This window comes from Microcebus murinus, chromosome 8 (assembly GCF_040939455.1).
Source record: "Microcebus murinus isolate Inina chromosome 8, M.murinus_Inina_mat1.0, whole genome shotgun sequence".
NCBI classification, from domain to species: Eukaryota; Metazoa; Chordata; class Mammalia; order Primates; family Cheirogaleidae; genus Microcebus; species Microcebus murinus.
Window position 1 is genome coordinate 90,376,662 of NC_134111.1, and position 22,071 is coordinate 90,398,732.

Below are 22,071 nucleotides of genomic sequence, written 5' to 3' on the forward strand. Positions count from 1 at the left end.
GGCTGGTAGCCACGTGCAGAAGGGACTGGCACTTGCATTCCCTGGCATCTCCGCCAAGAGAGAGCAGATCCTGCAGCCCGGGATCCGTCACCACTGACAAAGCTCTGGGACGAACGTTCAGTGGTTTAATCCTCTTCTCCTTTCCCTACAGAGGGGGTCCTTGAGCTGCATAGCTTAGCTCCTTCCTGTCAGTGTGTGGGCTTGTGAGCGGCAGCATTTACAGGCATGTCTGTGTACGGCCTGTGGAGAGAGGAGGGAAGGGAAACAAAGATACAAGATGCTAAACAGAAAGAGATAAAAAGTACCCTGTGTTTGCCCTTAGCCCTGCAGGGCATAAAGTGGGATGGAGCAACAGTGTTCGGGAGTTAGAAGACCTGGAGTTTAACTCCAACTGGAGAGTCTCCTGGAAATTAATCTTCGTGTGTCTCAGAGTCTTGAGCTGTCCAATAGAAAATGATGTTTGTCCTACATCCTTTCCAGAAATGTCTGAAGCATCCAATGGCAGTTCTCCTTTCTAAAGCATTTTCCATAGTTTACAAAATATGCTTAAAAGTAAGGAAATGAGCTGCAGTATCTCTCAAAGTGTGGACTACACATCCTCTGAGGATTAATTCTGTGATCAGAATTAGCCATGTGGCTCCTCCAGAAGTCCCCCTAAGCCCCTCCCAACCCAAGCTTGGGCACATGACCCACAAGATGCCCTGTCCTGGGAACTTACTTGGGTCTATGAGCCACAGGAGGACAGAGTGCAGAGAGTTCAGTAATCCTCATGGAACTGCCCCCACACAGACTGTCTTTGAGTTCCTCTTACTGAGTCCCCAGAGCTGGCCTGGCTCCTGCTCTTCCCAACGTGGTATTCCATCTTCCTTTAGTTCTGTAAGTCTCTCAGCATTCTTCTAATAAATCCCTTTTTTTGGCTTACGTTAGTCTCAAATCCCAAGTGACAGAATCTCCAAGCTTTCTCAGCTAGAAATGTTCCACTGAGGGTCACTGAGTGTTGGGCTGAGTGGGAGAAGTTTTCCCTATTATGCTGGGTTTGGTCTCTCTTTGGGCTTAATAGAAGCAACACCCCCCACTTTGAGACAGAGAAGAGACGCTGTGGAGGTCTGTGGGGAAGTCCTTGCCATCAGAATGTTTGGCAAATAGGCACGTGGTGATGCAACACTGTCTTGGAGCTTCTTGACTGGCAGCACTAGGAGGTGGTTCACGTGCAGGTTCTGGAAGCAGATTACTTGGCTTTGCATCCTGGCTCTTCTGCTTACTAGCTATGTGACCTCCCAGGCCACTCTGTGCCTCAGTTTCTTCCTCTGTGAAATGGGCACAATTATAACACTACCTCACATGCTGTTGTAAAGATCAAATGACTTAAAACCCATAACATGCTCAGAGTGGTCTTTGGTATTCAGTAAATGCTGAATAAATGTTAGCTATTTTTAATCTTATCCTGATACCGAACACTCTTCTGTTATCACCAGGAGAGTAAACCCATAGAAGAAAATATAAAGCTAGATTTACAAGAAAATAAAAACATTTGTAAAAATCAAAGAGTGAAAAGAAATGAACTCTTTTTTCTGGACGCCTAAAGGGATGTCCTAATAGCAGAGCTCCCTTTGCAGGAGGAAAGATGTCCTCATTCTGTTGACTCAAATCAACTGTTGCATCTATTGGAGGAGAGGTTTCCAGCCAAGTTTTTCTTCAACTGTTAGCCTAGCAGCTACAATGGAGCTAATATGGCCAAGTACAGAGATTACATATCAATTTTTAAAAAATAGACTTTATCTCTTACACAAGTTTATGTTCACAGCAAAATTGAGCATAAGGCACAGAGATTTCCCATATATCCCACCTGCACAGCCTTCCCTGCAAACATCCTCCATGGGAGTGGTACATGTGTTACAGTGGATGAACCCACATTGACACGTCATTGTCACCCAAGTCCATAGTTTACATTAGGGTTTACTCTTGGTGTTGCAGGTTCTACGGGTTTGGATAAATTTACAATGACATGTATTCACCTTTATAATACCATACAGAGGAGTCTTAGTGCCCTAGAGTCATGAGATTGTTCTCACCAGGGGTCTGTGGAGCAGGCTTTGAGCACACGGGGCTCTTTCTTCTCTTTGTGAGGGAAACGGGCTAACACTGAGGGCTTCAGGACATGTTGGAGGGCATGAAGATTGATGACAAATGGCGTGTATATGCCACAACACCTATGTAAAACATGCCTCCTTGCACAGTGATGAAAAACTACTCACCTTGGCAAAACAGGCATGATATTCATTTGGAGGCTTGCGTCTAAGAAAGATAAATCCTGCTGTCACTGCACAAAGAGATAAGAAAGACCGGATGACAGTTTTTCATTGATAAAAGATTCTGTCTGTATTTTAAAAGAATTTACTTTCTTCCCCTCTACTGATACCCACATGAGTTAAGGCAGAGATACACTATCTTTCATGTTTTTGTCAGAATGTGTTATTACTACGGGTGGCAGTGACTCAATTACTTCATTTAGGGATCTGACTAAAGTAGTATGTAGATAGCACATGGGCTGCGGGACCCAAATAAAGTGCAACTTCCGGAATTAAGAAGCAGGACCCAGAAGCATTCCTGGAAGGGCAACTAACGAGAGCTAATCTAAAACCGGGAGGGTAACTGTATGCAAAAATCTTCCTAGAAATTCATCTTTCCTAATAGAAGTTTTAAAAATTTGCTGCTGACTAGGGTGTCTCTGAAAACCTCATTGGGTAGACACTATTATCCAATAATTAATATGAGATGAGCAGTAATCCAATTAATCGCCACATGGGGTGATGTTGCAACAAGGTTGGAAGAAAAGAAAAGAATTAGAGAGTAGCCGTTTGCCAACCAGAGTGTGGGGCGAAGATGAAAGTTCTACTCCTCTTGGTAGATCTCAATCCGGGTGAGCAGACACAGTCCTTCCAGATTTTCCTAGGCCAAGACATTTCCATTAGGAAGAGAATGTACTGACCATGTTGATATAAATGTTCCAGTCTGCTTGCCACTTCTACTTATTAATAGTAAGTTAGTTCTCATAACAATCCAAAGAGGTAGGAACTCTTATTAACCCTACTTTAAAGAGTAGGAAACTAACGCCCCAATGTGTTAATGTATCTTTATATTAATAGCATTCTGGAGTTGGTGCTATCATTTCCATTTGACAGATGAGAACACTGCAGCTCAGCACATGGTGGGTTAGAACTGGGTTCTGGAGTCCAAGTCCCTAAATCCAAGCTCCATCACTCGCTGCCTGTTGGCCTTGGGGAGATACTTGTGGCAGAGTGTATCATCCAACAATGGCCATAGCAACATTGCTGCTCCCACAGGCTCTTAGAATCTAGTCATCATCTTCCAAGTGGTAGAGTCTGTTTTCCCTCCTCTTGAACCTGGGCAAGACTTTATAACCACCTCCACGAATGGTAGAGGTGACACTCTGGGCCTTCTGAGGGTACAGCTTCCACTAAGTTTTCCCTCTCTGGAGACCTTTGCTGCCGGAATGCAGCCACCATGCTGTCAGGAAGCCTTCACAGAGAGGCCATGTGGAGAAGCCCATGTAGGGAGGAACTGAGGCGCCCAGATGACAGCCAGCTTTGAACACCACGGGGGCGAATGAGCAAGACTCCAGCTGACTCCAGCCTCCAGTCTTTGAGGCCTCAGACGCCTTGGAGATAAGACAAACCATCCTTGCCTCTGGGCCACAGAAACCATAGGCTGCTAAATGGCTTCTTTAGATCACAAATTTGGGGTAACTTTCTACACAGCCATATATAGCAACTGAAATAGCACTTCGCCCTTTGGTATGCCCTTTGGTATCTTAGTGTCCTCATCTGCAAAATGGGAATAATAGCAGTACCGGTCTCATGAGTGGTTGGGAGAATTTAATGTGTACAAATTGCTCAGTGTAATTCCTGGGTAGTAGCTAATGTTTTACATAGCCCTTACTATGGGCCAGGTATTGCCTTAAGAACTTTGTGTATATTAACTTAAAATCATTACAGCAATCTTATAATGTGGGTACTACTTAACATTTTTTTATTAAGATAAAGTGAACATAGTGTATAATTAGCCATTTTAAAGTGAGTGATTCAGTGGCATTTAGTACACTCACAATGCTGTGCAGCCACCACCTCTATCTAGTTCCAACACATTTGCATCACCCCCAAAGGACACATGGCTGCTACTTTTAAACCCAGCTTGCAGGTGAGGAAACTCAGGCAAAGGAGGAGGCTACGTAACTTGCCTGTGGTCAGATAGTAATGGCAGAGCTGGCAGTAGAACACCTTTGGGCTCCAGGGCCTGTGGTCTTTGCTGTCACTCTGAACGTTAACTGCTTGAATGAAGTGATTTGCTCAAAGCCACACACCTATCAAGTGGCAAAGCACAGATTGCTGTGTTCCCAAAGCTTGTGCTTTTTTTGTGCTGAGATAAAACTTCCATTGAGCTTATCAATCAGGTTCCTAAAGAGCTGCTGTCTGAACACCCTGAGCTGATAATCAGAGTCTGATCACCTCATAAATTCACCATGCTAAGTAGGGTCAGACCCTGAGCCTTCCTAAAGAGCACCCACCCTCCCCCACAAAGTGTAGACACCCATCGAGGTGGCACTTGAAATGGCCAGTTCCTCTAAACATCTTAACTGCCACACTGATCTATTTGGAGTGGAAAATATGCACCACCATCCTGCAGTAAAATGGCTGCTTGGCAGAGAAAGGAATCTCTGATCCAAAACACATAATTCTTTTACTCTGTGGCCTACCAAAATATTTGGGTAATCACTTTAGCTAGTGCCATCCGATCTTAGGCTTCCCAACACACAGTGGTTTTCTGTAGCTGCACAGACTCCGCATGCTGCATGTGTATAGAGAGATTTACAACCCTTGGCCCTGGAAACAGAAATGCGTGCTGCCCTCATAAGAATAGAGTTTTATGCTCTACAGACTCTGTATAGATTGGATTGCTTGCTTTTCCTTTCTTTCCCCATGTCAACACTCTTTGAAAGTACAGAATTCTATACATGAGTTGGGGCTCAAGTCTCAGGCAGATCCAAGGAGCTGTGAATGCTATGGGTGTAGCTGTCAGGGTCCAGTTAGGAGACAGAAAGCATATCCATTCCTGAGCAGAGATTAAAGCCAGATCTGAGCAGTATGGGTGGGGTGGGGTGGAGGTTGTATACACAGGCCTGTGAACCCAGCTAAAAAGTGAAAAGCCAAGAATGGAGGGGGATATGCACGTAGGATCGACTGCTAAGTGTCAGGCTAGCTGAAGACAGTGGATGTTCCTGATATCTGGGCTTGACGGGGCAGTGGAGTGGAAGCTCTGTCTCTTATTACCTTGGGCCTTGTACAGGGACCATACTTACCACACGTGATCAGGAGAAGGACTCCTGGGGTCCTAAGGGCAGGCACTCAGTGTGCTAAGAATAACCATGCTGCATGTTCTGCAGGGAGATGCCACTATTAATCCATCACCAGCAAGGCATGTGCTTTGAGTGGTTTTCCGTTTTCCGGAAGCCACGGATCTGCACTGCACCTTCCAACAGCAGTTTGACAGAGAGGAAGGAACAGAGATTTTGGATTCAGTCAGAGACCCTGGTTTGAGTCTGGCCATGTCAATTATTAATTGTGTCACTAGGTCCCAGTTTTCCTGGGTCTCAATTTCTTCATATGTATCACGGGACTAGTGATAACCTATTGTGACTTTTTTTTGAAAACTGATGCTTAGGATGCCTATGACATGCACTGCATGTACTGGGTAATCCACAGAGGTCTGCATGGCACATACGTGCAAGAGAACAGAGACTGCCTCACCACGAACTGAGCAAATTAATTAGGCCACATATTGAACTTTAGTCTTGGCCTTCATAGCATCCTCCACTAGCCAACTGAGCCAGGAATATACTTACCATTCCGAATTTATACAAACTTTGCCTTCAAAGCTTTTAATCAACATCAGGATTTTATCCTGGAGGCAATTAGCAACTCCTTAGTCACTTTGTAAATCTAGTTTGCAGTTGCCATTTTGAGACAGGGCTGGTGTTACAAGGCTTGATTCTGGCAGGTAACCATTGCAGTTGCCCAGCGGAGCTGCAATCTAGTAATGGAAAAGTGTTTCATTTTAACTATGAAATTTAACACAAAGATTACAGCTGCTCAACCGGGCAGTGACAGTGTATGTTAATTTGATTTATATGCACGCGACGTACCATGCCTAATGTTGAGTGCTGGAAGACTCCAGCAGGCCTGATACCAGCATCATAAATGAGAGCTACCGTTATGGGCTGACTTCACGTGCATAAGCTCACCTCCTCGGAGTAAATAAAGCTGTGAGAGTCAATCTGTGCAAGAGAAACAGGAAGGAGTGTTCTGCACGACACAGGCGAGGGCTCGGCTTTCTGAAAGAAGAACATGGCTTTTCTGGAGGGAGCCCGCAGGGTTCTCACTGGGTCCGATGCACTGGCAGGTGCAGCACTTGCTCTCAAGTAAATACAGAGTCTGTGGGGTGGGAGCTGATTTAGGGCTCTCATTTGGCTCATGGTACGCTCTGCTTGGACAGGAAACTTGAGTTTCCAGGGAAGGCAAAAGGGAGAGATGGCTAACCAGAATCCCCGGGAGCAAAACTTGTGTGAGTTGACCCCATGTGGAAGGCACAGGGTAATAAAGGTACATGTGTATGCCTCTGTTGGGTGTGTGTGTGTGTGTGTGTGTGTGTGTGTGTGGTATGTGTGTGTTGTGTGTATTATGCATGTGCGGTGTATGTGGTATGTGTGTTCGTGTTGTGTGCAAGTGTGGCATCTGGCATTCACATTCACTTAGGACCAACACTGTGTAAGAGGTCTGGGTGCATCTCAGGCCCCTAGGGACACAGGCAGATACTTCCCTTTCTCACCTTTCCATCTTATAGTAAAAACAGTCTGTTGGCAGATAGAAAATGTCAAAAGTAGAGGGGAAAAATCACCCACAATCCTGCAGCTCCTCGTTCTGATTGCTGCTATTTTGAGATGTTCTCCTCTTGTGTTTATCCACATGAATACGAGAGCATGTTTATGCTCTTCAGTGGATGTTCCATCTTATGATAACTTCCCATATTGGTTGCTACTTAGTCTTCATAACTATCATACTTAATGGCTGTATAATACTCCGTCCAGTGCTGGGCCATTACTTAGATACACATTGTTCTGGTTAGGTGGATTTGAGCTTTCAGTATAATAGACAGCACCACATAAATATTTCCCATCCCATCAGTCCTGGCCCCCATTGCCTTCTTCAGCTCTGAGCTTAGTGCAAGCGATGGTGGTGGCTCGAGCTGCCCACCTCTTGGTGCCTGTAGGCCTCTGCAGGGACAAGGGCATGGTTGGCATGCCCAACTCACCTGCCTCCCAGTTTCAGCCCTTCATAAAGACCCGGTGTGGGTCTGGACTGGGCAACAACAGGATGGGTACCCAGTTTAAAGTGCCGCATGCCGCTCTTTCATTCCCATGGTCCCCACCCCTGAGTGTGCTGCCTGCACCCACCGTGTCCCCAGCACGGGCACCATGCTGCCGGGCAGTGCAAGGCTGCTGTCTGTGTTTACCCTTTTCCTTCTTGTCCCCATGACTCTTGATTCCCAGAGGCATGTTTCCTTTTTATCTTGAGATGGGCAGGACTTTCAGAGTGGGTTACTACCCTGTGAAACAATTTATTTTTAGGCCTCCTAGCAAAGGTAGACTGCCCAACCGGTTTTCTCAGGCTTTGTGTTTGGGGTCTGGGCCCTGTCGGATCCTTGGGTTCTCAGGAATTTATACAGACTTCCACGCTACGGGAGCTTGCTGCCTCCATCCCAACACGCTGTCTTTTGCTGGGTCTACAGGTAGGAGGTGGTGCATTTTCCTTGGAACCCCTCCCTGCGCCATCCCCTGTGCTTCCTCATGCAGCCTCTTGCCCCTGCCACCAGTCTCTGTTGCCCTCACCACCTGCCCTGTCCTGGCCCTGAGCTTGCACCTCCTCATCCACTACCCCCTGAGCCCCCCCCCACCTCTTTACTCCAAGACTGTGGGTCTCTGGAATCATCTAATTATGTGGGAACCCACATTATTTTCCAGTATGTAAATCACCTTCACCTGGCAGGTGCCACCTGGTCTGGAGCCATAGGGTAACTCTAGGAGGAGGAAGATGGTGGAAATGACTCATCAGTGGCACTTACAGTTTCTTGCCATGCTCTTAACATCAGAATCAGTTGCCTCTCAACTGAGAAAGTAAGTCAACCTTCCACTTGCTCTGGTCAACTTCCCCATTACCCACTGGGGCTCATCTAACTTTGTCTCCTTTTCATTGGCTCAGGAAGCACATGACTCTTGCATCTATACCTTCAGCATCCTCTTTCTCCACCTTCTCTTCTTTTTTAACTGGTCTTTTCCAACACCCAGTGCTCTTTCCTATAGGAAAAGCTGCTTCCAAGAAGAAGTATAGCAGGAGTAGTTTACATCTTACAGTGAAGCGAAGGGGCTTTGTTACTTTTCCCTGGGGTGGCAGTGCAGTGGTGAAAGGCTGTTGGTCAGACAGAGCTGAGTTCAAATGTTGTCTGCAACTCACTAGTTGTTTGGCTTAACATTTCTGAACCTTAGTTTTCTCATTTGCAAAATGGAAATAGTACCTTCCCCACATGACACAGGGCATGCAAAATAAGTAGGTTCCTCATATATAACTGCTATTTATTGATAAGAATTATTTGTGTTTGAACCTTAGGCCTGTTTGAGGGATTAAAATATTTGAAAGGATTTTAAGATGAGTAGCAGATTCTGAAGTGCACATGTATGTGTGCATGTGAGTGCATATGTGTTTGCATGCAATCCATGGATGCATACATGGCCAGTGATTTTGTAGAAGCTGGGAAATCTCTGAAATCATACAAAGGAAGGACTCTTCCCCTTTTCCTAGTATTAACTCCTGCCTACCCATTTCATGTGGATACCAGTTCTCTTTGTTTTTCTTCGTCTAGTCTTTAACCAGCTAGTTGTATAGTTCTTCTAACCATGCTGGCCTTGATGACCATACCTCTTGCTTTCCACATGTCCATGTCTTTGCTTCGAAGTGCCCACTGCCCTCTGCCCTCCAAGCAGAGCACTGTCAGGACATAAATCTCCAAGGAAACCAGACTGCAGAGCCCTGTTTAGTAGACAACTCAAAGCAGTTGGCAGGGAAAGAACATTTTGGAGGAAGAAGCCTTTTGAAAAGCAATTTGGTAATAACTATAGATGTTAAAAATGAAGCACCTGATTATTCCACCTTGAGAAAGCCACCCTAAATAAGATTTGCATAATATATGTAAATAACTACATCTCAAAATTTTCATTTTGGCATTTCTTGTTGGAGTGGAAAAATGGCTACAACTTAAATGTTTCCCAACATAGGAATGGTTAAATATATCATACATATGATAGAATATTATGTAGCCAAGAAAAAGAATGGGGTTGATTTATGTACGTTGCCATAGAATCTCATCAAGATGTTGTTAAGTTTGAAACACACACACACACACACACACACACACACGCACACACATTTACAGTTTGATCACATCTAAGGAAAAATAGCAGAGATATGTGTGGATATATACCTCTGTGTTGAAAAAAGTGACAGGATAAACACCAAACTGTTGATGTTGTATGTCAGAGGCAATCAGAAAAGCAGAAACACGAAGTATCACAGAATAAGAAATTTATCATAGGAATTAGTCTTTGCACATCATGGGAGGAGTCGAGTAGGAAAGGGTTCAAAGAGGGAAATGGAAGAACGAGAGCAGCCTGGTGCAGGCAAACGGGTGAGAGTATGCAGGGAAGTCTGGACACTAGCATGCCCAGCTTCTGGAGGAGGCTGTCGAGGGGGCTGGAGAAGGTTGTTGACTGTTCGTGGCTTCCATCTCTGTAAGTTTACGACGGAACGTCTAGAAGCTACTTGGAGTCACTGTTGGTCAGGAGGCTGGCAGCCGGAGAGGAGAGCTGGAAACGGAGAGGGGAAGAACAATGCCAAACTGCACTTGGCCAGCACCTCTGCTCTCTCTCATCACCTTGGACCAACGACAACCTTCAGAACACAGTTACTGCTGCTTCACTTCTGCCTCCCAAGTCTCACGCAGCTTCGCTTTTGGCCAACTCCAACTTAGGACCATAAAGGGAAGGGGACCCTGGGAAATATCATTCCCAGAGTGGCCAAGTTGACAGTAGACTAATCCAGCACAACTGGGTTTTACCTCTGAGGAAGGGAATAAGAGCTAGTCAAGGGCTACGTGGATGCTATCCTCTGTGTGTAAGCACACTGTCTCAAATATTTTATAACAAAAATGCACACGTGGAGTGCCTGTGTATAAGAAACAAAATGAAAAAGAAATCAAAGGGCCTTGACTTTTTTGCAAACTCTTAGTAGGTTTCCTCATGTCCTTCCATATAATTTTTTCCCGTTGCCCTCCTGGTATTATTCTTTTCCCCCATGAGATTGCCAATAATTTCACTTGATTAAAAAAAATAAAAACCAAACAACGTGTGTGCATATGTACATGTGCATGTGTGTATTGGGTGTGTGTGAACCCACGGCTAATTTGCTCCTTGGCCCCTTTTCCTTTAGTGATGGTCCTTTGACCTATGCCAAAGGCATCTAGGGGATGGGAAGACCCAGAAGGACAGCCTGGAGAGAGAACCGAGGGAGGTGTAGCTCCCTGGGAGGTAAAACTCATGCAGCACACAGGGGGGTTTTGTTCCATTAACTTTTATTGGGAGAGGCTCATCCCCTGCTGCTTAGATTGCCTCTCCCTCGGGCACAAAGCCAACCGTGTGTTCTCATGCAGCCGCCTCTGTGCAAATAACTTAGGAAAGAAGAGGCAAGGTTGACATAGTCGCATCCAGGACCCTCAGGTTACTCCTGGGGGGCCCAGGCGACGAGGGAGGGAGAAATGAGATGAGACGCAGAGTGGGCTGCCGGCACCCCACCAGCAAACAGCACAGCCCCCTTCAGATCCTGCCGGCGGGCGGAAGTTTGCGAATGAACTGACGTCATACAGGTGAACTTGGTGCTATGGCCTCTTGTTCTCCTCGAGCCAGAGCCTCTAACGCTTATCTTTTATCAGACTGACATCTACGAAAGAGCAGAGAAAGCCACCTGAGACGAATATTCCCCTTTCGGAGTGGGCTACCGAATGCCCCATGTACAGGACACATCATCACTTTCTGAGCATGGTGGGGGGCCGTGTGACACAGAGAGCATCTGAGATGCCCGAGCAACATCCGTGGAACGAACGACCAGGACACTGACCCTTGACCCCTTCAATCCTCATAAGCTAGCCCTCTGTAAGGCCAGCGTCTGAGAATTTAGTCGAGCTTTCTCAGAGTCTCTTTGTCCCTTTCCTCTGGTACCTCCCTACCCTGGCTGTTTGCCAGCTCCTTGCAGCAGGGACAGAGTGGCTGGAATTGTATTCCCAGTGGCTGGCACCGTGGCTGGCATGGGTAGAGCTCCCCCCACGTTTGTCCACTGCCTCAGCTCCTTCCCCCAGCCCACCGGACCCCCTTCCTGCTCCTCTTCCTCTTGTTTGCTCTGCTCCTGTCACGATGATTTCCTCCTTGCTGGTGTTTGAATGCACCAGGCGTACTCCAGCCTGAGGACTTTGCATCGGCTGTTCTCTGTGCCTAGATGCTCTTCCCTAAAAGCTCACAGCTAACTCCCCATCTCTGCCCGGGTCTCACTTCACCGTGTTGCCCCATTTACAACTGCAGCCTGCTCCCACTCTCACACCCACGTCGGTGCTATGCCCTTCACCGCCTTCCTTCCAGAGCATTTGTCAGCTTCTAACACACTGTGTCCTTGTCATTATCTATTATGTCTTGGTGTTTATTTATTATTTACACCTCCCCATTTAAAAAGCAAGCCTTTTGAGGGCAGGGATCTTAGTCTATTTTGTTCTCTGATGTATCCTAAGGGCATGTAAAGGTTTTAAATAAATATATGTTGACATTTGTTTTAATTGATGGACAATCTTTTGTAAAGGAATTGCTTGGAGATATTTTACATTTTTGGACATTAAGCAGAGAGGACTTCTGGTTGAGTTAGCACTCAAATGAAAGAAGACTGGTATTTCAGAATTTCCTCAAATTCCTGCAGTGGGATTCCTGCAGTGCTAACACGGAGATGGGATGCTGTAGTCACAACAATAATAATCACAGATAACAATGGGGATTTGATTCATAACCATTGTGGAGTGTCCTACAGATGTTGCATGCCTCATATTTGAGCTCTACAATGGTGCTTTGAGAAAGGCAGGGCAGACAGTGTTGCTCTCATTTTGCAGATGGGCAAACAGCTTCAGAAAGCTTAAGTGAAGTGCTGGAGGTCACGCAGCCAGTCAGCGATGTAATTCTGATCGTCAGTTTCTTCTTTCTTCTCTGTCTCAAGGACTTGCTTCCACACACAGGCTGTTCTTGGGAGCCACGTGGGATGAGGCACAGGGGCTGGGAACATAGGGCCGGTTCACCTTGTGCTGTGGGGTCCTCTAAGGGCAAGCAATCAGCTGGAGCTCTCAAAACCAAGATGCAGGATTTCAGAACAGAGCAGGGTGGAGCTGTCTGCAGAGGTTTTGTTATTTATTTATTCTTAATTGCACGAACAGCATAAATTCACGCAGAGAGTGTTGGCTGAAGTGTCACTGTGAAGAGTGGGTAATACTGCCGTCAGCCAGCCTTGTTTGTTGGGGACCTTTTTGTGGGGGACACTCTTTAGAGTACTGGTTCTCACTGGGGACAATTTGGGGGGCATTTGACAATGTCTGAAAACGTTTTTGGTTGTCACAACTGGGGAGGGGTGTGCTACTGACATCTAGAGGGTGCAGGCCAGGGTGCTGCTAAACATCCTGGATTGCACGTGGCAGCCCCACAACAAAGAACTACCCAGCGCCAGTATCGATGGAGCTGGGGCTGGCAAACCTTGCTTCAGAGAGCGATGGCAATGGCTGTTGCTAGTCTCCACCGTGCCCTTGTTTTTCTGAATCTCTAGTTGTTTTCCCCCAGGAGGAGTAGAGAGAGAGCTGAAAATCTCTTTTTAAAGTGATTCCTTTCTGGGAATTAGTTGGAAGGAGGAACAAGGAGTTACAACCTTCCACGCTGTCAGCTCGCCACCTGCTGCGGCATCAATCATGCTGCTGCCTACGCCAGGCCTGGGGGTGGAGAGCTGCCGCGCTGTGCAGTCCGCGCGGGTCTACCGTCATCAGACACCCTCTCTGAACCAGGGATGAGCCAGTGAGCACCGGAGTGGGAGAGCCGACACTTGACACTCCGTGCTGTCAGCTGCCCAGAGGCCCAGGGCATTGTGTAACCCAAATGAACTCCTGAGTCTAATCTCTGGCTCTGACAGTTCTCTGGTACAGCTAGAACGCCCGGGGATATTTGTTCTAACTCATCCAATTGGTATTGAAATACTTTCCAAATGAAGGATAAGGCTGTCAGCTACTACTCTGGAGATTAGCATATGCCTGCCAGCGTTTGCTTTCCTTACCAAGAAAGTCAAGTCACAATCTCTGTCCTGTGCACAGGGCTTCCATCGTCCCAGAGAACAGCGCTGGGTCATGGACACACACAGCCCTTCACATATAAAATTTTTAATAGAATGTTAGAACTGAAAATGATTAAAAAAATACCTTAAAGATGATTTATTCTTACATTATCACTTAGTAGACCAGGAAACGATTTAAGTTATTTTCTAAGACTCCGGAGTTAGTAGACTCCTGGACTGGAACCCAGTCTAGTAGATTCTCGGCTGTGTGCTCTCTCTGCTAGCCAAGGATTAAATAAAATATCAGTTACTAGGAGAGAGGTATCTCTTGTTTAGATGAAACTCATTTTATGGAATGTTAAGTTTACAGATCTGAGCAAGCTGGGTATCAATTCATATTACAGAGATGTTGTTGAAACCGCAGCAGGGTTTCAGTCTAGGTGTAATTGCTCTACCCCAAAAGATCCAATGATCGAGAAAATGAAGATTGCCAGGGAAAAAAAGGAATTTTTAATACAACAGATGTCTTGTTGAAAGAAGGAAGAAGCTGCCTCAACTCCATGTCTCTGACTAACTAATGGAGATCATGGGATTTTGAAGAAGGGGCCGTGTGCTTTGGGGCAGGTCCCGGTGCAACTAACAAGGAGCTGCGTGCTTGGGGGCAGGTGGTGGAGGATGGTGACTCTTGCCAGGACATCTGCTCAGGGGCCTTCAGCTCATTTGTCTTGCAGAAAGTCCATATTTCTGGTAAATAACTCAAAAGGCCAAGTAGTTAGTTAAGGGAGAGGATTATAAAAAACAAAAAGAGTCATTGAAATTTGTTCCATGATGGGTTGCTTACAGAGGCAGGAGGCTTGGTCACCCCTCTTGCTTAAGCACACCATGACTTTGACTTAAAAAACTTTTCACTAACCAGCTTTCCTTTTAGCTGTAGGGAACCTGCTCTCTAGTTTCCTTGACAGCCCCTTCTTTCTCTGTCAGTCCTTAAGTTCTGGGGTTCCTTGGGGTTCCTTTGGAGCTCTTCTCCTTTGCACTTTACATATTCTCCTCGGATGACCTCAGCTTCCCATGTAGCCAGGTGCCTCCCAGCCCATGTCTCATTGGTAATGCATGCCTGGCCCAGTCTATCTCCAGCCCAGGTGTGTGTGGGGGCTGAGGCCAGGCTCTCCTGGGAAAGGTAAGGATGTTGGGAAAGGTAGGGTTGAGGTTGGGAGATTACTGACGGGCTGGGCGAGTTCAGTCTCCCTCATCACATCCCAAGCTCCACAAGGCTCTTCATTTCCTCAAGGCCTTGCACAGTATCCATCAACTCAATACGTAGTCAATAACTGAATGCATGAATGCAGACAGGGACTTCAGGGGCGCTACATTGATGTGGATGGTTCCAGCCCCAGTGGACTGTGGACTTGCCTGCCTTCTCTAGTTATAGACCACCCAGTGAAGGTGTTTTCAGGCTTGGCTGTCCAGAAGACTAATCTAGAGGACTTTTATAAGGGTAAAGATGCCAAGGTCTCACTCCAGACCTCCTCAATTAGGATACTGGGACGTGGAGTCTGGGCATTGGTTGTTGCAGGAAGCTCTGCTCATGGTGGTGGTGTTTACCTGGATGAAAAACCAACAACTCTCAAATGGTCTACTGGTCGATTTGCTTTTCTGTGAGAACATGTCTTTAGCATTCAGTAGGAAAGTAGGACCCCCTTTATAATCCTGACTTCTGCACTTGTCTGTGGTGGGTGTCTGTTGTACTATCAAGTGTAATCTTTGTCCCCACTGCCTGAACCCAAGTAATATGTGCCCTTGCTACCCCCATATGTGTCCGAATGTCCCACTTTTGCCGATCCTCTAGTGTATGGGTGTCTTAGATATGCACGTCATTTATTATTAAAAAGTAAAAGATTAATTCACTTAACTGTTTTAGGTGTGGGCATCACAGTAATGAGCAAAATAGACAAATACCTCTGTCCTCACAGAACTTATAATCCTTGGGAGAGACAGGCAATAAACAAAATAATTAAGATTTATAACATGTCTAGACAGTGTTAAGGGCTGTGTTAGTTATCTAGTGCTGCGTAACATATTACTCCAACATTTAGAGGATTAAAACAATTGAAATTTATTTTCTCACAGTTTTTGTGGGTCAGAAATCTGAGAATGGCTTGCTGGGTGTTCCTGGTTCCGAATCCTTTGTAAGGCTAAAGTTGAAACATTGACGATAGCTGGCTCTGGGCCATCCTCTGTCTTGTTGGTTCGCTGCTGTGGCTGCCGGCAGGAGGCCTCTGTTTCTCTCCCTGTGGACCTCTTGGATGTCCTCCTGACACAGCTGCTGATTTGCAAACCCAGAGCCAGTGATCAAAGATCAAGAGAGTGAGCAAGAATAAAGCCTTTATATGAGCTTGTTTTAGAAGCGACACCCTGTCCCTTCTGCCATCTTTTCTTTGTTAAAAGTGAGTCACTAAGTAAAGCCCATGCTCAAGAGGAGAGGAAGTAGGCTCCCTCTTTTGAAGGGAGAAATATTAAAGAATTTGTCAATGTGTTTTAAAGCCACCACAAAGGCTAGAGGCAAAAATAAAGCAGAGAAGGGAGACAGAGAGAGCTGGTGAAGGGTGGGCTCCCATTTAGGATGGGATGGCTGGGGAAGGCCCCACCAAGGAGATGAGACTTGCAGAGATGTCTGGAGGCCAATGGGACTGGATCAGAGTGTGCAGGAGTGAGAGAAGCAGGAGGTAAAGTCAGGGAGGTGACTAAGACCTCTTAGACCATTGTAAGGACTTTGGCTTTTACTTTGAGTGAAATGGGGAATTAATGGAAACTTTTGAGGGTGAGGATTTTTCTTCTCTATGGAGAATAAGGTGTCAGGAAGGAAGGATAAAAGCAGGAAGCTGTTAGGGGCTTTTGCAGTAATCAGGGAGAACCATGGTTTGAACTTGGAGAGGGTTGGGAGCATGCATGAGGGTGAATAGCAGAAGATGTGGTGAGCAGTGGCTGGATCCAGGACATATTTTGCAGATAGTTTTTCAAAATATGCTGATAGATTGAATATGGGGTGCGAGTTAAATACAAAAATATTAAGGATCACAGCAAGGTTTGTGCAACCAAAAGAATGGAGCAGGCATATGCTAAGGAATTACCATTATGTCTTGAAAAGCTTGATGTACAAAGTACATTCAAGTTTCTTCAATGAAGGTAATCATTTTTCCTTTAACATTTTTAAACCAGCACAAAGACCCCAAAGCAAACAATAATTATTGGATCCTCTGGTATCTATTTTTCCAGTTGATATCTGAAAAGTTAAGAAAAGTATGTGGGATTCATTATTTTCATTAACCATCATTATTGGTAATCTAAACAAGTGAGGAAGATGATTAACAATGTCTATAAATGGTCAAAGTGCCTGACACTAGTAAGCATACCTTCAAAGATAGACTAAAAGAAGATACCTTGGACAGATAGGCAATCAACGTAGGTAAGAAAAAGAAATTTATGCAACAAGACGGCTCCATATGCAAAAGAAACTAGAAAACTCTTGCTCATTGAGTTAAACATTCTCATTTTAAATATTTGAAGATGCTTTTATTTATTCACCCATCCTACAATGTTTATTGATAGCCTGATATGCATTAGGTGCTGTTGAAGGTTCTGATTTAAGGAAGAAGTATTAGGTTGAATCATATGAAATTGCTGATATTTAACTATTTGTGGTCTCCCCAAATGGTCATTTTGTGTTGTTCGTGCACCGTCTGGGGGATGGTCATGCTGGAGACTCAGACTTGTGGGGGGAGGGGGGAAAGGGCATTTATTGAAACCTTAAAATCTGTACCCCCATCATATGCCGCAATAAAAATAAATAAATAAATAAAGATACTATTTTATTTTAAAAAGTTGGCTTATAAGCTGCTGGCTCTAATCAATATGTCATTTTGTCAGGTATGCGTATGCTAACGTTCAATATTTTAAGATCCATTCCTCTTGTACTCTCCTAATAATGTCGACCCTATTTAATAACTTAGTTGTCCTCATTTCTGTCTTTATACCTGTTGCTCCTGCCTGTTGTAATTCAAACTGCATTCTCTCTTTTCCTGCCCTCTGTGTAAATGGAACACAGCTGTTTCCTGTCATCTGTGTGTACAGTGTCCCTTCATGTACTTGAACCTATCTGTAAGGTCGTATTATTAGGTATTACTAGGCCTGAGGATGTACTTATAACTAAATACCTCACATCTCAGCTGTTTTTGGTATCAGTTAGAGTATTAAAGACCAGTCTGAGCCAGTTATAGCCTGACTCTGAGCCCCAGCTGTGTGGATCTTGCGTGGATATGCTGTCTTGCATATAACATTTGTGACAAGCTTAAGCTGCTAGTAATAGTGTCCCAGCCTTGAGGGCAGGTTTAGCCAAGGCCAGTTTACAGTTACGATCATCATTTGATAATGCTCTTCAATTTCTTATTTCAGAGCTGAATGTCTGTGAACCAAACCAGAACTGTCTCTAGGTACACAGGCAATTTTATTTAAGATTGCAATAAGAAATGTGTTTCTCACTTCCATTGGATTCACCTGCATTTCTTATTCCCATACAACATATGCTCAGCTCTGCACATCTCACAAACACAACGTCTTATCACTCTGTTGGGAAGTTACTCTCTTCCTATTATGTGGCTTCTCTCATGCTCTACAACTTTATTTTGCATCATCTCATTCTAGAAAACAACATTCTCAGAGGCTTTCCTGAAGTTAAGTAATACAATTATATTGGAATAGCTGCAGGATGTGTCCAGACTGGAACACAATGATTGTGCTATGTGAAACAGGGATGCCATTATTTTTGCTTGTCTTACTTAATTAGTATTACACACAGCATGACTTGGGCCTGGTCCCTACCCAGTTTATTAGAGAGTAACACCATGAGGTAGAAAGAATGTCTGTAGATATTGAGAAAAGAATTTTTTTTTTTGTGGTACATAAACAGCCAGATGAATGGAGACAGCATTATCCAGCACCTGTATTCTCAAAGACTCATCTGATTGCCTTGAAACACATTACACTGTTTTTCTCCCCTTTCTTTATCACATTTGGCTACGGGCGCAGCGGCTGTCTCTTACAACGTCTATTGTTTGATTGCATCCGTTGCTTTTAAAAATCCAGGTCTGTGAGCCCAGTTCCAACTTGAAATGGAATTGGTGCAAAGGGATGGGGAATGGAGACAGCAGATCCTTGCCAGGCATGGAATGATGACTCCATTCCAATCGCATTTCCCTTTAATGAGGATACTGATGCGGCTCTCATTCCTCTGCAAGTGCCATGCTGCATCCGGTGTAATGGCTGCACTTGATGGATAATTTATGCAAACAGAACACAAACAAGAAGTCATTAAGCCACCCAACGAGGGTCCTTGACTTTTGCAAAACCAAACAGTTATTCTGATCCTGATGAGTTTAATTTTACTTTTGGTTGAGTACCGATGAATACATTATATTTAAAATAAATATAATATTATCAATATTCATGATCAAACTGAATGTCATTTGGTGTTTCATGTTCTTTTTTTAAAAGAATGATATACAGAGCTTGATTTTTATGGAGTCACAAAGTATTCATATTTAGATCTTTAATCCCATCTTAAGTCTGTTTCTAATGGATTCCAACACAGCTAGATGAAAAAGGAAGGAGCAGGGGAATCTATTCTTTTGATATTTGTAAACACCTTTACTTTGCATTTGAATAGTCCTTGTTTTGTATTTACAACTCTAGAATCTACATAAATGTGAATTGGAGAATTTGACCCAGTGAAACTCTAAACCACTGGACCACATAAAGGAAATTGATATTGAATATGATTTGGCTACCTAGTGATTAAAATCCACTTATAAGGAAATTGAAATTTAAAAAATAAGGTTTTAGTGTGCAGAATGCCTTTGTTGTAACTCAAGGGCCACGTAGGTGTATAATATTTGGATGTCAGTTAACATAATATGTTGTGTTCTCAGTGCTTTCCAGATGCCCAGCAGTTTATTTTAGTAATTTTAATTTTATTAGAGCAGCATCCTATGACTCGGTTGCTGTACAGCTTCTCTGGGAGCACTCACGTGAAAATCATTAAAGCCTAAATGGTCTTGGCAGGTAATCTCACTGTCTTCTCATCTTCTATCCCTGGGAAGGTGGCCCTTGTCGATTGTTTAAAGAAAAAGAAACGATTTAAAAAAAAAAGAAAAAGAAAAAGAAAAGCTGTTTTACCAGGCACAAGTAACAATGCTACACCCAGATCCCTGCCCTGTTGAGAAGAAGAAAAGGCAGTTATCAATCTGTGCAGTGGAGCTGTACCTGGGGAGGATTCGTAAAGAAAACTGGCCTCCCAGGATCAGGTGCAACAAGGCCCCAGCCCTCAGGGCCCTCTACCCTCAGTCGACCCCAGAGGGGACCCGGCCCCTCCACCTGCGATGGGCAAGCCTCCCAGACGTGCAGCTGGGGCAGCTGTATCTACTACAGCCACTTCCTCTGCCACTTTAGGGTGACATGGGAAATGAGGAGCTGGCAGCTCGGCCCCCAGCTTCAGGACAGGGGTTGCTCTTCCAGGGAGTTCAGTGTGAGGCAAAAAAAGAAAAAACAAATGCAAATAGGAAACAACTGCAGTGACAAAGGGAAGCAAGCTCTCTGAATTGTCAGACCCCAGAGTTTTTCCCTAGGTAAGGGGACAAAGGAAAGAACTGTAAATAAACAGTTCAGAGGTGGAACAGATCTCAAGGCACAGGACTGGGCCTTCTTAGGGATGAAGAAACAGAGCAAAACAACCTTGACAGCTGTAGATGACATGAATTACGAAAGGATGTCACTAGCTCACCTTGGAAGGAGTGCTGGTAGCCCCACCCTGAATTTCTGGGTGATGCCAAGAATTTCCTTGTCCAGGCACCCTTAATCCCAAAATATCTTAGAGGATCTACCAAAAGTTCCATACTCAAGTTCTATGTCTTGATTCACTAATTCTATGGGTCTTCAGTTTAGGTCTTTAGCAAGAGTCTCAAAGTGGTTCTGATGTAGTTGGGCAGGGTCACATTTTGAGAATCATTGGCTTAGACTCTGAAGTCAAGGTTCTTGCAACTACACAACTCCCTCCAATCTACGGCTCTACAGACATTTTCATTTAGTTTATGAGTCTCTATGGAGAGCTAATTTTCTTGGGCTTCTCTTTCTGGTAATTTCCCTTTTCTTTCAATGTCTTAAAATTTCATGTAAGAGCTGGAATGATCTGGATAGGGGATTATTTTTAGTTTGGCTTTAGTGCAAAATTCCATCAAGACTTCTGTATACCAATTTGTCCCCTTTGACTTAGGTATAAAGAAAAGACCCATTCCTGCTCCATTTGAAAGTAGGGAGGGGTTTTTGTGTATTAATAGGAGCAAGTTAATGTATTAGAAAAATAATGGGCCTATCTCTAGGATATGGATGTAGCCTTTTATTTTTACCTCATGGCCTGAAATCATGTCTTTATCTACATACTTACCTAGCAATGTTATATCGTCTGCGCCTGCCATTGCTAACCATTATGCAGCCATGTTTCCCAGGCTCACTTGTAACTGGTAACTGGCATCTAAGTCGGTTTGGTCAGTGGAGACACCTGGGGAAGACTGGAGGTAGGAAACCTGGGAGAAACTTCCATTTTCTGTCTGTGGCTGCACCTCTTCCATGGTTCTAGCTCTCCGCGGTTTCTCCTTCCATAGTCCCAACTCTTGCTGGAAAGTTTCTGAGCTAGTTCTGGGAACATCACCTTCTCCCTGTGTTCTTTCAGTCTAAGGATGACAGCAACTTTCTGCTGTTGCTAATCCCTGGGTTGCTTCATCTGTTTTGCTTCGTAGCCCTCCAGTTATCTGTGTAACAAATTCCCCAATTAATTCACTCTGTTTCAGACACCTAGAGAGGAGAGCTTTCTGCCTCCTGGCTGCATCCTGACTGATTTACTGACCACAGGGAGGCACTGCCTTGCGCAGAGCCTGATAGCATTTAAGGAAGGTGGTGTGGTGTCTTATAATGGATCTGGACTTAGAATGCTGGGATTCGAATGTTGACCACAAGCAAGTGACGTCATCTCTTTGGACCACTGTTGCTTTGGTTGTGAACCACCCCCAATGGGTAGACCCACGCGAAACTTCTCTCTTGTCCCCACGATAACTCTCCTACAAAGCAATTTAGATTGTAATAGGTTTATCGAGAGCAATAGAAATATCATGTATGATCTGCCTCCTGTTACGACTTATTATAATTACTCATTATAAATGCTCATTATATATAAATACTCATTATAAATACTCATTATAAATATAAGCACTCTCTTATGCTGAGCCCAGGCATAACTTCACTGATGCTTTGCAACATAATGATCCTGGCAAAGGATCAGATTTGGCAAACAAGTCCAAACCCACTTTCCACCCAAGATTCCAAGTCTTTACTTTTTTCAGATTCAGAGACCAAGGCTGAGGGAGGCTAAATGCATGTCAGATGCAAGGGAAAATACATTTTTTATTTTAGAAGAATGTTGAAATGTCAGCATAGCTACTCTCAC

The 22,071-nt window shown here is 44.6% G+C and overlaps 1 long non-coding RNA gene across 1 annotated transcript in view; it reads left to right on the top strand.

The window, feature by feature from the left end:
• The window catches only part of LOC105858638 (uncharacterized), a 56,499-nt gene extending 34,923 nt beyond the window's left edge, over positions 1–21,576 (top strand). The window contains exon 3 of the long non-coding RNA XR_012920512.1: positions 21,419–21,576. This is a non-coding gene — a long non-coding RNA (uncharacterized LOC105858638). The remainder of the gene's footprint in view (positions 1–21,418) is intronic.
• The last annotated feature ends 495 nt before the right edge of the window (positions 21,577–22,071 follow it).